Raw genomic sequence first — 13,443 nt, forward strand, 5'->3', positions numbered from 1 at the left:
CAAGCAGGACCAGGGGGCTGTGGGAGGCAGTGAGGGAGGGGCCTTTTGTTTTAATCACAGATTTGGGGGTTTTATCAGAGAATATGCAATTTCTTCATCAGGGAAAACCAAGATCCCTGGTTATGGCGCAGCTGTAGAGTGCTTTCAGAGCGCTTGAAAATGTCACCTCTTTCTGTGCTCTAAGAGAAGAAGCTGGTCTGAGCACCTGCACAAGACACTGAGTAAATTTGTATGAGACTGGGTGGAGGACTGTTTTCCCCTACAACTACAGGTGATACGTTGGGAGGGCACAGGGGGCATGTGCCCCCCCGAGATTGGCTGTCCACCGACACTGTTGGTGGTGTCTGTGGGTACTCGCTACTCACCACCACCCCTTCCCCCCCGGCTGTTGACACCGCTGTGGCTGTCTACAGGTGGTCCCTGCTCAGCCTGCCCTCACTGCTGGCATCACCGTGGCCACCTGCGGGCGGCCACCATGCCTCCCCAGCTTCAGGAGGCACAGGTCATTCATGCCCACAACCATAAGGCTGGGTGGTGGTGATCGGAGATTCTTAAGACCTTTACTTTACCCCCATCACAAGAGGAAGAATGGAACCAACAGTAGAGCAATGGATGCTGTGCCTTCCTCCTCCTGCTCATGGCTGCAAAGGAAGGGACTTATATTTCCTCCTTAGTCTCCATAAGCGATATCAAGCTGTTACAGTGCATTTTGATCCATAGATCACAACACTTTAAAGAAGGGGACAGTACTGTATTTACTTGATTCCAAGAGGAGTTTCCCCCCACCCCCTATTTAACATAAGGGGGAAATTCCCTCATCTTGAAATCAAGTATGGAGGGGAGGAGGAGAGAAAACTGCTTCCTTCCCCCTCCTACCTTTGCCCCTTTAGCCTTGGGTCCCCTGCCCCAGCAGTGATCAAGCTAGGCTGAGGCCATGCTCTGTGGCCCAGGCTAAAGCAGGGACAGAGCCTGCTAATGCAGGACCAAGATTAAGTTGGGGGGTGGGGGCAGAGATGGCAGGAAGAGGCAACAGAGAGGGCTTCATATTTAAGGGGGGGAGCAAGAACAAGGAGGGTAAGCAGCAGAGGGGGCAAGTGATGAGAGAGACAGGCAACAGAAGACAAGGTGTGGCGGGGCAAGAGGTAGGGGTTAAATTGGTTCACCCCCTACCATTTGCCCCCCCACTCTCCCACTGCCTGTCCCCTGCAGCCTGCCCCTCTATTGCCTCCCCACTATCTGCCCTTTGCCATTGCTTTCCCTACTGCAGCTGTGGGGAGGGGCACAATTTTAAGACAATCCTCCTATAATTAGATTCTTTAATTCATGGTCATTCTGGTTGTGGGTTTTTACAGTATGCTCATCCCCAATAACAGATGGGGAAACTGAGGCCCAAGGAGATATGTGGTTTGTGCAAGGTCACCCAACAGGAAATGTTGGACTTGGTAGTTGACCCCATTTCCTGAGTGCTCTTTTGTTCTAGACAACTGTCTCCTCCACATTTACTATAAAGTAGGGGTGCACTAATAGAGATTTTTGCAGCTGATACAGATAGCCAGTTTTTAAGGAGGAATATTGGCCAATACCAATCTGATTTCTGATAGCAGTCTGGCAGCTTGGAGAGCTGCCTCCAGCTGGTAAATCTGGTGAAGGCAGAGAGGGAAGGGAAGGGGCACGTGGTGGTAGATCAAGGCCCCCACAGGGAGGGAGAACCGGGGCTGGAACTGTGGCAGGGGATGGGACAGGGACAAGCGCTGCCCAGCTGGGCTGAAGCAAGCTCGTGATAGAACCGCGGCTTGTCCAGAGGATGCAGGGAGAAGGGGTTTGGCTCCTGTTGCCACGCACCACTCAGCTGGGAGCTGATGGCTCCCACCTCAGCTCCCACTGCTTGTCCCAGAGCTGCGTGGGCTGGGCTGGGCTGGGCTGGGCTGGGGCTGTGCCAAGCTGTTCCTGGCAGGGCGGGATTGCACTGGGCCAGGCAGCTGCAGCGCTGGGAGTAAGGCTATGGCAAATTTGTGGCTGCAGTACCCCCCTGTAGCCCCTTCCCAGCGCAGCCCTGCCCCACCAGGAAGAGCTTGGTGGAGTCCTGGCCCCAGCCCACCCTGCCGCACACAGATCTGGGGGTAAACAGCTCCCCCCATACCCTCCCAACCAAGCAGCACACAGCAGTGAGAGCCAACTCCATCTCCCTGCACCTCCTGGATGAGCCACAGCTCCATCCCGCGCTTGCCCCTGCCCCAGCTCCAGCCCCCCTCCTCCCTCCCCACATTGGCATTGATCTGCCCCCACATGTCCCTTCCCTTCCCCTTCCCACCTCCCCCCAATATCAGACTTACTGGCTGGTGGCAGCTCTCCATGCTGCTGGGCTGTGCTCCTCTTACCAGTGCTACGCTGTGGCTGCATGCATACACAGGCCATTTATCAGCCAACTTGATACGGCCTGATATGGCCCATTTCCAATATATTAAATTTTCTTTATATTGGTGCTGATTCAATATTCGACCGATATATCGGTACACCTCTACTACAAATTGGTACCTTTTTAGACTTTGAGTCTTAAACCCCATGCTCCTTGATTCCAGGAAGAAGCATAGAAACTAGAACAATTTTATGAAAGCTGTAAAGTTTATTGAAGGTGCCAGGGAAAATAATTCATAACAGATTAAAAGAAAGGTGTGTCACTGGGTTAAACCACATCTAAGAGGGGATGCATTCCCTCACAAAAGTTTAAAGAGTGCAAATATCAATGTAAGAAATGAATCAATCAATGGGTAATTAGGATGGTGAGTGTAAGGAACAATAAAACAATGAAGTAAAGCAAGAATATTTGGTTTAAGAGGAATTAAAATTTGCTGACAGGGTGATATCCTGTGGAATAGTCTCTGAAGGGTGAAGTGTTGTTGGCTTAAGAACCTGAGTAACTGTTTTTCATCTCTTGAATTCTCTGGCAGTTATTTTCTGTGAGTCCCACTGTTTTACTAAACATAAACACATTTGTTCATTCCTTTACTTCTGTCCGTGTGATCTTGCATAACATCTCACTTGTACGACTGCTAATGGACACTTCTTATGACTGATCAGTTTTTCTTCTGCTTTTCATATGAAGGGGTCCAGAGGCTAGCACAAATAGAGCTGGGCGAGTTAGGCAAAAGCACGTACAGTCCATTGTGGTCTACTCTTCTTCTGCTTCAAAGTTTGTCTGTGGTCTCCTAAGGGTGTATAAATTGACAAGTCAGGAAAATTTGTGTTGGGATCATTGCTCTCCAAGGCATCATTACCTCTCCTTCCAAAGCTGCAGGTACTTTTCAACATAAGGTCCTAGTGAGTCTGCATCATTTTATATTTTCCCCTCTTTCATGTACTGGAGAGCATTTGGGACAGGTTTATTATGGAGGTTGTTGCAGCTGAATTCTTGGAAGCCCATGGGAGAAAGGAAAGGATTCAGGGGAAGTATTTAGATACTGGGGACTTCTTTATGTATCCCAAAGTTTGCAAGATTTCCTTAGGATTCTCAGAGCCTGTGGACTCAAAGAGTTGCACCCCTTACCCGTTCCACTAGAGACTAACCCTGCATCCCTCACTCCCCAGTCTCTAACCCCAAACATGCACAGCAAGTGGCATAAGCTTGAGGGAAATAGCAAGTTTCAGCTTTGTGGGATTTTCTTGATCCAGGGTTCATCTCTTTTAATTACCAGAAGAAAAGAGTTTACATGGAATTCTTCTTTCTGTCCCTAGACTGGAAGGTCCCTTAGCATCAGGAAGATGCACAACAGAAACTGCAGTCCTTGTGTCTACTTTTATTTCTTTCATTCTCTTGGTTGTTTTGCCATATTGTTGAAAGAACTTCTGATGGTGGTGCCTGGGCTCTGGTTTTTGTAACATCATATGGCTAGTTTTTTCCCTTTCTTTCCCAGCAGCTTAAAATAAGTTTAGCGATTTCTTTTAAGTAGTTGCATTTTGCAGCGGTAAGAAACTCGATGCAAAGGAAGAAAAATAAAACTGAAAGTAAAATTTAGCTGCCTGCTAGGAGCATGTCTAACCAGCCTAAACAGTTGCCAGCTATTTAAAAAGCATTTTTATGTCTGAACCCAGACTGAGAGAGGTATTGGGTTCCTTGCATTAAAAATTAGTCTTCCTTGGAATGTAGTTGGTGCTTTTCCTATTATAGTTCTGTGTGCTCTGTCTGTAACTATTCTCATATTGAGATCTCTTATAGCGGGGTCAGGCATACAGCCTGCTTCCTGGATTCAGCCTGCAGTGCCACTTCAGCCTCCTGGGCTACTGGTTATCCCTGGAATTCGGGGTTGTGACCTGCCACTGAATCTGAGTCCCTTGGGCCCCTATGGATATGGGCATCAGCAGCAGGAGGGTGAACAAGGGCTGATACAGGCCCAGTCACCTTCTGATTACTTCCCCTGTCACCACGGTCACAGAACCATTCCTTAATGGTATGATATGGAGCTTGTGTCAGGAGCTGGAAATGCACCGTATGCCAGAGCTAGAGCTGCCACTGCATGTATGGAGGCAGAGCTGCAGCCACCACATGTCCTGAGTTGGATCCAACCTGCAAGAAACCCCACAATTTGGATCTGGCCTGGGCCACAAGGTGAGTTTGACACTTTGACACCCATGTTTCATGACAAAGCCTACAGAGACTTGCTTGAGGGCTGGTGCTGTGGGTGGGTTGATTCCACACCCCTTTCCCTGCCAGGAAATAGTTCCTCAGCTTCAGGATATTATGATTCCTGTAACAGAGCCTTTAAACTGTTTCACATTTATTGCCCTGATTTGCATAATAAACTGTCCCAGTTCAAAGCTTATTCACTATAGTGTGCATGCCTGGATGTAGGGGAGAAACTGAAAGACTTGGATTCTGGCACACTCGCAAGCCAGAATGCTGGAGGGATTTTTTTTTGTTTAATCAAGTTGTGCCTGCTTTCAGTTCCATTAACCAAGGTAGCTATTAGGTCTGTGCAGAGTGGCCAGTATTCGATTCAGATTCGGCCAATTTGGGGGACAGTGATTCGATTTGGTGATTCGGATCACTGTCCTGAATTGATTTGGCCAAATCGGATTTGAAAGATTTGGTGCTAATTTGGTGTGATTCGGTGATTTGACCATGGACTATAATGGGGAATCATTAAAATATCTATAACTTTGTCATTTTTTTGCAGAATTGGCTGAAAACAGCAGGAATGGTAGCCCCTTCTGAGGGCATGAAGCCTGCCAAGTTTCAAGGAGATAGGTGCAGGGGTTTCTGTAAAATGGCACCTCAAACTGTTGAAAGCAAAACTTGTGTCACTTGTGTATGTGTGGCAAAGCAGGATGAAGACAGCAGGGATGGTAACCTGTAACAGGGGGCCTTCCTGGTGCCAGTTAGATCTTGGCCCACCCACCTGTTTCTGGGCCAACTGTCTGCCCCTCTTTACCTGCCATGCCTTGATGGAAAACTGATTCAGATGTTACCCAGAAAGTAGGCTGCCCATTTAGGCCCCTGACATCTAGGGGTGACATCCATCCTGAAGCTCCATACCTTCCCTACACTGAAGCCCATGCCTTGCAGATGGCATCCCAGGCAGGGACAGGTACTACTCCCACTTCCTTGCTGCCACTGGCAAAAGAAGACTCATCGCTGCCAGGAAAGAGGGTGCATCTATGTTTTGGGGGAGGGGACTTGCAGCTCTCCCCCTATCTTCTCTAGCCCGTCTCCTTCCCCTGCCAGAAGACCTGGCACATGCCTTCCCAGCATGCTTCAAAATGTTTGCTGTCCTGGAAAGTGTGTGTGTGTGTGTATGTATGTAATATATCTTCTATCTGTTTAATATGTGTGCATGTGTGTAATATATCTTCTATCTGTTTAACATATATGTATGTGTCTGTAATATATGTGCTTTCCTGTACAGTGATGGATGACACACTGTCAGGGAAAACAGAAGTTTCTTTTTTAAAAGTGTGGCATGGAAAATACAAACTAATAAGAGGATTTTGGGGGAAGAATAAGTTGAATGGATTGGATAGAGATAACTAGAGGGATTCTAGGCAAGAGTAATTAGTAAGGTGCATCCAATTCCCTTCCAAGAAGAAAGACGAGCAAGAGACTGACCAGGAAGCCAGTACCTTTGACACACTGTTGCTTCCAGACAGCTCACAAAAGGAAGAGAGAGATTTCACACAGAGCCTTATATGCTGTTTCTACATCCCTCCCCCAGAGCACAGTGATTGGAAGAGAACTCAGGGAAAGATCACAGTCACTGGCCAGCTACAGATTTCAATATTAGAGCAGTCTTTTTCCCCCTCCCTCTTCTCAGTTTCTGTTTCCCCACAAGACCGCCTTCCAAATTGCCAAATCTTTTCCAAATCTTTCCCAATTGATTCAGATGCTTCAAATCAATTTGGAGCTTTTAACGGGTCTCCTGATTCAATTTGAAGTTGATGATTCAGCCATCAAACCAGGCCAAATCTTCTCCAAATCAAATCAGTGACCAAAGCTTCCCACATGCCTAGTAGCTGCCCTATGCTTTAAGCCAGGAGCATCAAACTTGTTGCCCAGGGAACTATTTGGTCCAGCTCATCAGGCTACTGATGGGCCACTGGTAGTTGGGGATGTGGCTAGGGGCATGGGCAGCTGCAGAATCCGTTGGGTCTTGGAGCACATGGCAATTGGCAGCCCTACTTGCTCTCCAGCCACTTTGCCCACCACCATTGCTGCAGCCCCATTGCCATGCCATGCTGGAGCTGCTACCACCATGTGCCCTGTGCTAGAGCTAGAACTAGAGCTGCTGCGAGACCATGGGGTGCACAATAGCAGCAGAAACTTCAGCTTTGTCATGGGGTGCACATCAAAAGTCGGTGCTGCACTGTATGCCCTGTGCCAGAGCTGGAGCTACTGGAACCACTGCTCTAACTTAAAAGCTATTCTTGGCATTAATGTCAACAGGAAGTCTAGAGAAAAATGAGCTTGTGGATATATTAATTTATTATTTCTTTTCTACCTGTTTTGTTGCTGTTGTATAATCCCTGAGAACAAACAAAAAAGCTGGCTGTGGTTTAAGATGCTTTGATTTTGCACATTTTATAAATCAGAACTTTTGTAAGAGTTTTATCCATGTTTAGGTTCAGTATTTTTATTGGTATGTTTATCCTGCATCAAGAACAGTTAACGAAAGGTACCAACAGATGAGTCAGTAACAGTAAGCCATTGATTTAAGTGAAGCTTTGCACAGATGTAAGACCTGGCCTGTATGAGGTAGCTTTGCAGGACTGACTTTTAAGTGTCTGAACTCAGAAACAGGAGATCCTTAAGAATATGTTTATCAGCAACATCAAGCTGAAAATAATTTCTTAGGCCAGGTACAGACATTACACTTTTACTGGCATAAATGATTGGAAACCAGTCTGTATCCATAACAGAACAGGTATTCAGCACATGTGAACTAATTTAAAAAAGGTGGAACCCCATTTAAGATTTTTGCCTCCCCTCCTCCACCAAATGGTGAATGTGTGTTCTGTTTGCTACTGATCTAAACTACACGGTTTACAGAAAACCACATCATTTAGATCCATTCCAGCTTGGGCTTTTTGAATGTCTGTAACCAGCTGCAGGGTGCTAGGAGGGAGAATCACAGCATTATTATTTTTGTTTTAATATATTTACTGTAATATTTAACATCATACCAAACTAATAAAGAAGTGGAAAGAATAATGTAATCAGATTGACTATGTCCACACTTTTGCATCAGATCTTTCTTAAAACCATCTTGTTTTACAAACTCTTTCAAGTCCATCTTAATATTAGCATCCACTTTTCAAAAACTCTGGATTTGAAAATAGCCAGTCTACAGTTTGAAAAATGAGATTTCAGGCGTTCAGATAGTGTACAGCATCTGTTGTAACTATGACAGTTCTTAAGAGAGCAGTTACTAAAATCAGGACAGAATTCAGGTACAAGGAAAGGCAAAGATAGTAACTGGATTTATGAAAGTTTTAAAATCCAATATTTCATAGAGTTAAATGGAAAAATCCTGTTAATCTTTGGCAGGACAATATTTTCAGCTACTCTCTGATTATCAACACTGGTGATTATTTTTTGTTTATGAGATGTTGGCCCAATTCCCATCTGGTGTAAATCAGTACAATTCCATGTACCTTAAAATTGTTATTAGTCTTTCATGCAAGGGAAAAGCATAAACAATTTGAGCTAGATCAGGTTACTTGTGTCAGTACAGATATTCTGGGCCACTGGCTGTTGGTCACACTCTTCTCAATTAAATAATTGAGAAGATAATAAAAATAATTTGAAAAATATCTGCTATATAAGGATAATACATGACATTTACAAGACATTTTACACTCAGTACAGCAAATAAATGAATGTCTTTTTTCCTTTTATGTTTGCATGAGTTAGGGAATGACTTCTCTTAAGGATGCTCAAGAGTAAACAAAACATAAAGTGCATCGTCCTTCATAGGGGCAAAGTACATTTGTTCTAAACACAAGGATTTCAGCTTTGGAAGAGGCGAGTATATAAAATTACATTGGCTCCCTAAACCTTTCTGATGTTTTTCAAGATTTTCTTTGTCTAACTGTTAAAGCAGTAGTTCTGATAGGTAATGAATTTTGCTTCACATGCTGTAAATGCCGTCTCTGATCAACAGAATTCTTCTATTCAGGGGAACTACACAAATGTCAATATGTTACATGAACTTCTTCTGAATTTACTGTTTCAAAGAAATCTTGTTGGGTAAACAGCTTTCATCTGACATTTTAAAAATACAGCTAAAGAACTTCTGAGTTTGCTGAGTGTACTGGTTGGAAAGCAAACAACTTTCAGGGCCAAAAGTAACAGTAATAGTATGCATGGCTTTGCTGTCTTATTTTTAAGTGAACTCTGATTTAATTATTTTCTTCAGCAAAATTCCAGTTATTTTATACATTAACTCTTGGTGTGTGTTTCGCTTGAAGGTTCTGGTTTCCTTACACTCTTTGAGGATATATTGAGAGGGCTACATACACATCCTTTTATTGGATGTGATTTTTATACTCTGATGATGAAGTGTGCTCCTTTCACTATCCATTTTTACCAGTTCTTTTGAAGATTTTTAAAGATTGAACAATTAAAAAAAATGTTTAGTTTCAGTCCTGCATTTTCCTGAACAATTTTGGGGAACTTAATAAGCCTAATCAAGCAAATTAAAAAAAGTAAAAAACAGCTATTGTCTTCAGCAGTAGAGTCCTCCCATGCTTGTAACAGGTGATCACACCTATCCTTTAGGAGCCCTCACAAACATTTCTGCATTTCACTGAGGAAAAGGGCAAGGGCCTTTCAATGATGTTTTTGGTATGAATCATTATAGGACTTGGTACTAAGTGCCACTGTTTCCAACAAACCATTTCCTCATATTTTCCTAACATGTAAAATCTATAAACTGCAGTATTTGGAGGTGACTTTAAAATCATATGAAACAAAATGGAAATATTAAAATGTTGGCAATCTAGAGAGAAGGAAAATAGTTTTATCATTAAAAGAGAGGTTGGACATCTTTAGGTGTAAATTGATTGTTAACTTTACTTTGAAAGTAAAGGAAGATCATGGGAAAATGTGTAACCCTCTAGGATGCCCTTGTATCATAGGACTCTGTGTAACTGACTTTCAGTCAAACAGGGTAACATTTTCTTTATATACGTCTGGTGGGGTGGGGGGACAAGGGAGGGGGGGAGGGAACAGACCAAAGCTTTCTTTTTTCCAGCTTAACACCTGATGAGAAGAAATGTTAGTCATCTTCATCCTCCAAGGAGCCTTTTTAAGAAATATTAGTTCACATTAAATCAAGTACTTGATCAAAAGTTAATGAAACCAGGTAAAAAAGAATAAATCTTCTCAGACACAATAAAAAGAGGCTGGAACTATTCAATTCTACTGATATAATAGAGAATTAAAAAAGCTAAAAAGATATATTCTGGATAGGTATTTAGGATTTAAATTGTGATTAGAGCCCTGGAAAATATGACTTATGGGGGAAGGCTAAAAGAATTGGGACTGTTTAGTCGGGAAGGAAGAAAACTTGAGGATCAAGGTAGACATATTTCTGTGGCTGTAGGCATGGGACTAGAAGCAAATGCCCTCAACCTGCAAGCAGGAGAAATTTAAGTTGGCGATTAGCAAGAACTTTCTGACAGGCTGGTCGGGTATCTCTAATACTAGAACGTACATGCACATGCTCTACAGATGCTGCAATTGGCTTAAAACATGCCTTCTACCACTTACTCTCCTACAGAAATGTCTTTTATTTCCAGTATACTGCCCTGTGAATTTTCTATACACAGTTATGAGATTTAAATAATATACCTCCCACCCACTCAAGAGACTCATCAGTTTAGTTTGTGGAATCAACCAACCAGTTAGACACAACTTAAACTCTCTGAAGTATATATCTAAATGGATAGAATTTAAGTATTCTACTTAAGTGAAAACTAAACATAAAGCTAAAAAGAAACCCAATTTGACCTAAAACTTTCTTGGGGGTCCTAAATGTTCCCTTTGATGTCTGTAATTAAGAAATCCTTGGTTTGTGGCAAATCATACAGTTTTTGAAATGTTTGAAAAAGTATTGCCAAAAGACTTGTAATTTTTTTTTTGTTTCTTTCAATGAGGTCAGGTGGAAGGAAGAGTTCTCCAAGCTTTTGGAAAGGATTTATTTTTAAGAAACAAGTTTTTAGAAAAAGAAACTTGCATAAAAAGTCAACAACTTCTACTGAACATACAACAGAGAACATACAAAATCTGTTATCTGTGAACAAAACTCTAACTTTCTTCAGGCAGTGTTTTTAGATCTGTATTTTATCTCAAACTTCTGATTGTACCCAGATCAAAAAATCTGCTAAAAGTTCAGTTCCTCTCACAGCTTCCTTGTCTAATCTCAGCAGCTTTTTATCCAATGATATCTCTTGTAACTAAGATGTCTACAAATAAAATCTTTTTCTTGAAAATATCAGTGTTATCCTGTAGGAATTTTGTTGATTTCAAGGGAGCAGTGCTGAAATTGAGGACACTAGAAGTAAGGGCTATATTTAGAATGGCTTCTTGCTCGTAGAATGAGAATTCAGATTCTTTACTGAGTGGTAATCTGATCTTTCATGGAAGGGTCTTATGGACATAATTTTCATGGGAATGTAGGAGCTTGTAAGGACCAACAGCAAGATTATTCATAAAGAGGAAAATGACAGTTTATTGTAGAGGGGCCAGCTTGCTTTGGGTATTTTGCTAAGGCATTAGGAAATATTTGGAAGAAAGTCCTTTGATCTCTAATAACTAAATAGATGTTTAGGTAATTTCTTGGAAGTTTTTAATGCAATCTCTCATAAGGATAATTTCACAAAGGTACTTATATGTTCTTGGACCAAATTGACAACTGCTTCTGTGAAGGATCAGATACTCCATAAGTAGACATTACTGTAATATCCAGTAGGGCTGTGCGAAGCTTCAGTCCCTGATTCGATTCAGCAGAGATTCAGCCTGATTTGGTGTCTGAATCTCCAAATCTGAACTGAATCAGAGGACCCTTTAATCTCTCTGAATCAAATCAGAACCCTCTGAATCAATTTGTAGAGATTCTGAAATATTCAGAGATTCGGACATAGATGCAGCTTTAAATGTTTTTTCTACATATCTACATAGGTAGCAGGGGCTCATGAGTGCTGTGATACTGGGGTGCATAGTGTGTCCCACAGAAGCATGGGGGGCTCCCCAGTGCACTCAGCAGCAGACGTAGAAATGGACCAGAAGCACTTCCGGGTCCACCAGGGAGCTTGCAGGGTTCCCCTGCAGCTTGGTGACTGGTGCCTCCTGGGTCTGGGGGGGCACCTGGGGTCCCCCTGTGGCTGATTTATCAAGCCGGGGAGGCACCGGGGGGGGCGGGGCCCAGCGCGCTATTGGGCAGACCCAGAAGTGAACTGGAAGTACTTCTAGTCCGTTTCCAGGTTTGCTGCTGAGCATGTGGAGGACCCCCCTCCACAATCCTGTGGGATGCTCCATGCGCCGCAGCATCGCAGAGATCACAAGCCACGCCAGTACCTCAAGGTATGTAAAAAAACATGTTTAAAATTGTTTAAAATTGTGTCTGTGTCCGAATCACTGATTCTCTGAATCACCATCAAATCTTCAGATTTGGATTCGGCCGAATCGAATCAGGGACAGTGATCTAAATCAGCTAATCTAATCACTATCCCTAATTTGGGCCAGATGTGAATTGAATAGGGCCTGCTTTGTACACCCCTAATATCCAGCCCAAAATATGTAAGGCAATCGGATAAACTTAGCATCTGTGGATTTTATTTTGTAGCTCTGTAATTTTAAAAATATCTTTCCTCTAAATTATTTTTTCTTTAATTTATATTATTGGTGATTAATTCTACCTATCTGCTATGAGCCTGTGCCATACAGCATGCATTTTTCTTACTTGTAAACTGTGATTTGACAGGTTTAGTAATATGTATTGATTCCCCTAGCGTCCTTTTAATAACCTTATATACTGCTGTAGGCTTTTGGTGGAGGTAGAGTGTTATATTGTGATTTTTGCCTAAGTAAAAAGTGGTCCAGTGTTTTCTAGATCTGCAGCAAAAAAGGTCATTGGACAGGAAGTCCTACTTTTTGATTGGTTCTGAATTCTTCTTCCTACCCGTAACTGAAAATGGGTCATGTAACTCAATACTGCACAGAAACCCAGTTTACTAGTAGGAAATATTTGCTGTTGATTTTTCCATTCGTGTCATGAAACTGAAAGCTCAGGAAGATTGTGAATTTTGAAGTATGATGTAAAAATATAGCTTTTAGACTGTTTCATAAGATGAAAAATACTTGTTTTGGTGTTAGGATTAGATTATTTTACGGGTTTGCCCGCAGAGAGTATCTGCACAAGCTAGGGGCTTTTTTGTTTATTTTTGTTTTTGTGGGTTTTTAACCTTTAAATGGAAAGAGCAAGCCAGCTTGAATTAAAACATAGTGAGATGGAGTTATCTGAAAAACTGCTATTTTGATTAAATATGTGTGTTCCTCTGATCTATCTAACACTTAATCAGGCCTTTAATGTATAAAAGTACAATGTAGCTGAGTATGAGAAACGAATATTGCTTATTTGGGAATGTTATTTTTAATAAAACCTAGAGGAAAGTTTATGGTTATATGATCATCCATATATAAAAGTAGCAAGGTCACCTTGTTCTTGGCAATTGATTCCACTTGCATTAAGAAAGGCAATATCCTTCAGCTCATTCTGAAAGCTGCAAACCATTTCGTTTTACAGGTGGACATTGTGTCGTAATTCCTTGGAAAATAAAGACAGCTAAAGCAAGAAGGAACAACTACAGCCATGAAACTAGTACAGTACAAATTGTAGACATCTGCTGGATCACAGTGTTAGTAAACAAAGTGTGCTATATGTGCTGTAGGCA

At 42.5% G+C, this 13,443-nt stretch overlaps 1 protein-coding gene across 3 annotated transcripts in view; it reads left to right on the top strand.

Annotated features, from left to right (window-relative positions):
• The window catches only part of IQSEC1 (IQ motif and Sec7 domain 1), a 321,727-nt gene that overhangs the window by 264,343 nt on the left and 43,941 nt on the right, over positions 1-13,443 (top strand). The gene's annotated exons all lie outside the window — the stretch shown is intronic.

The sequence above is a fragment of the Crocodylus porosus genome, unplaced genomic scaffold, assembly GCF_001723895.1.
Source record: "Crocodylus porosus isolate Cpor-Errol unplaced genomic scaffold, CroPor_comp1, whole genome shotgun sequence".
Taxonomy (NCBI): domain Eukaryota; kingdom Metazoa; phylum Chordata; order Crocodylia; family Crocodylidae; genus Crocodylus; species Crocodylus porosus.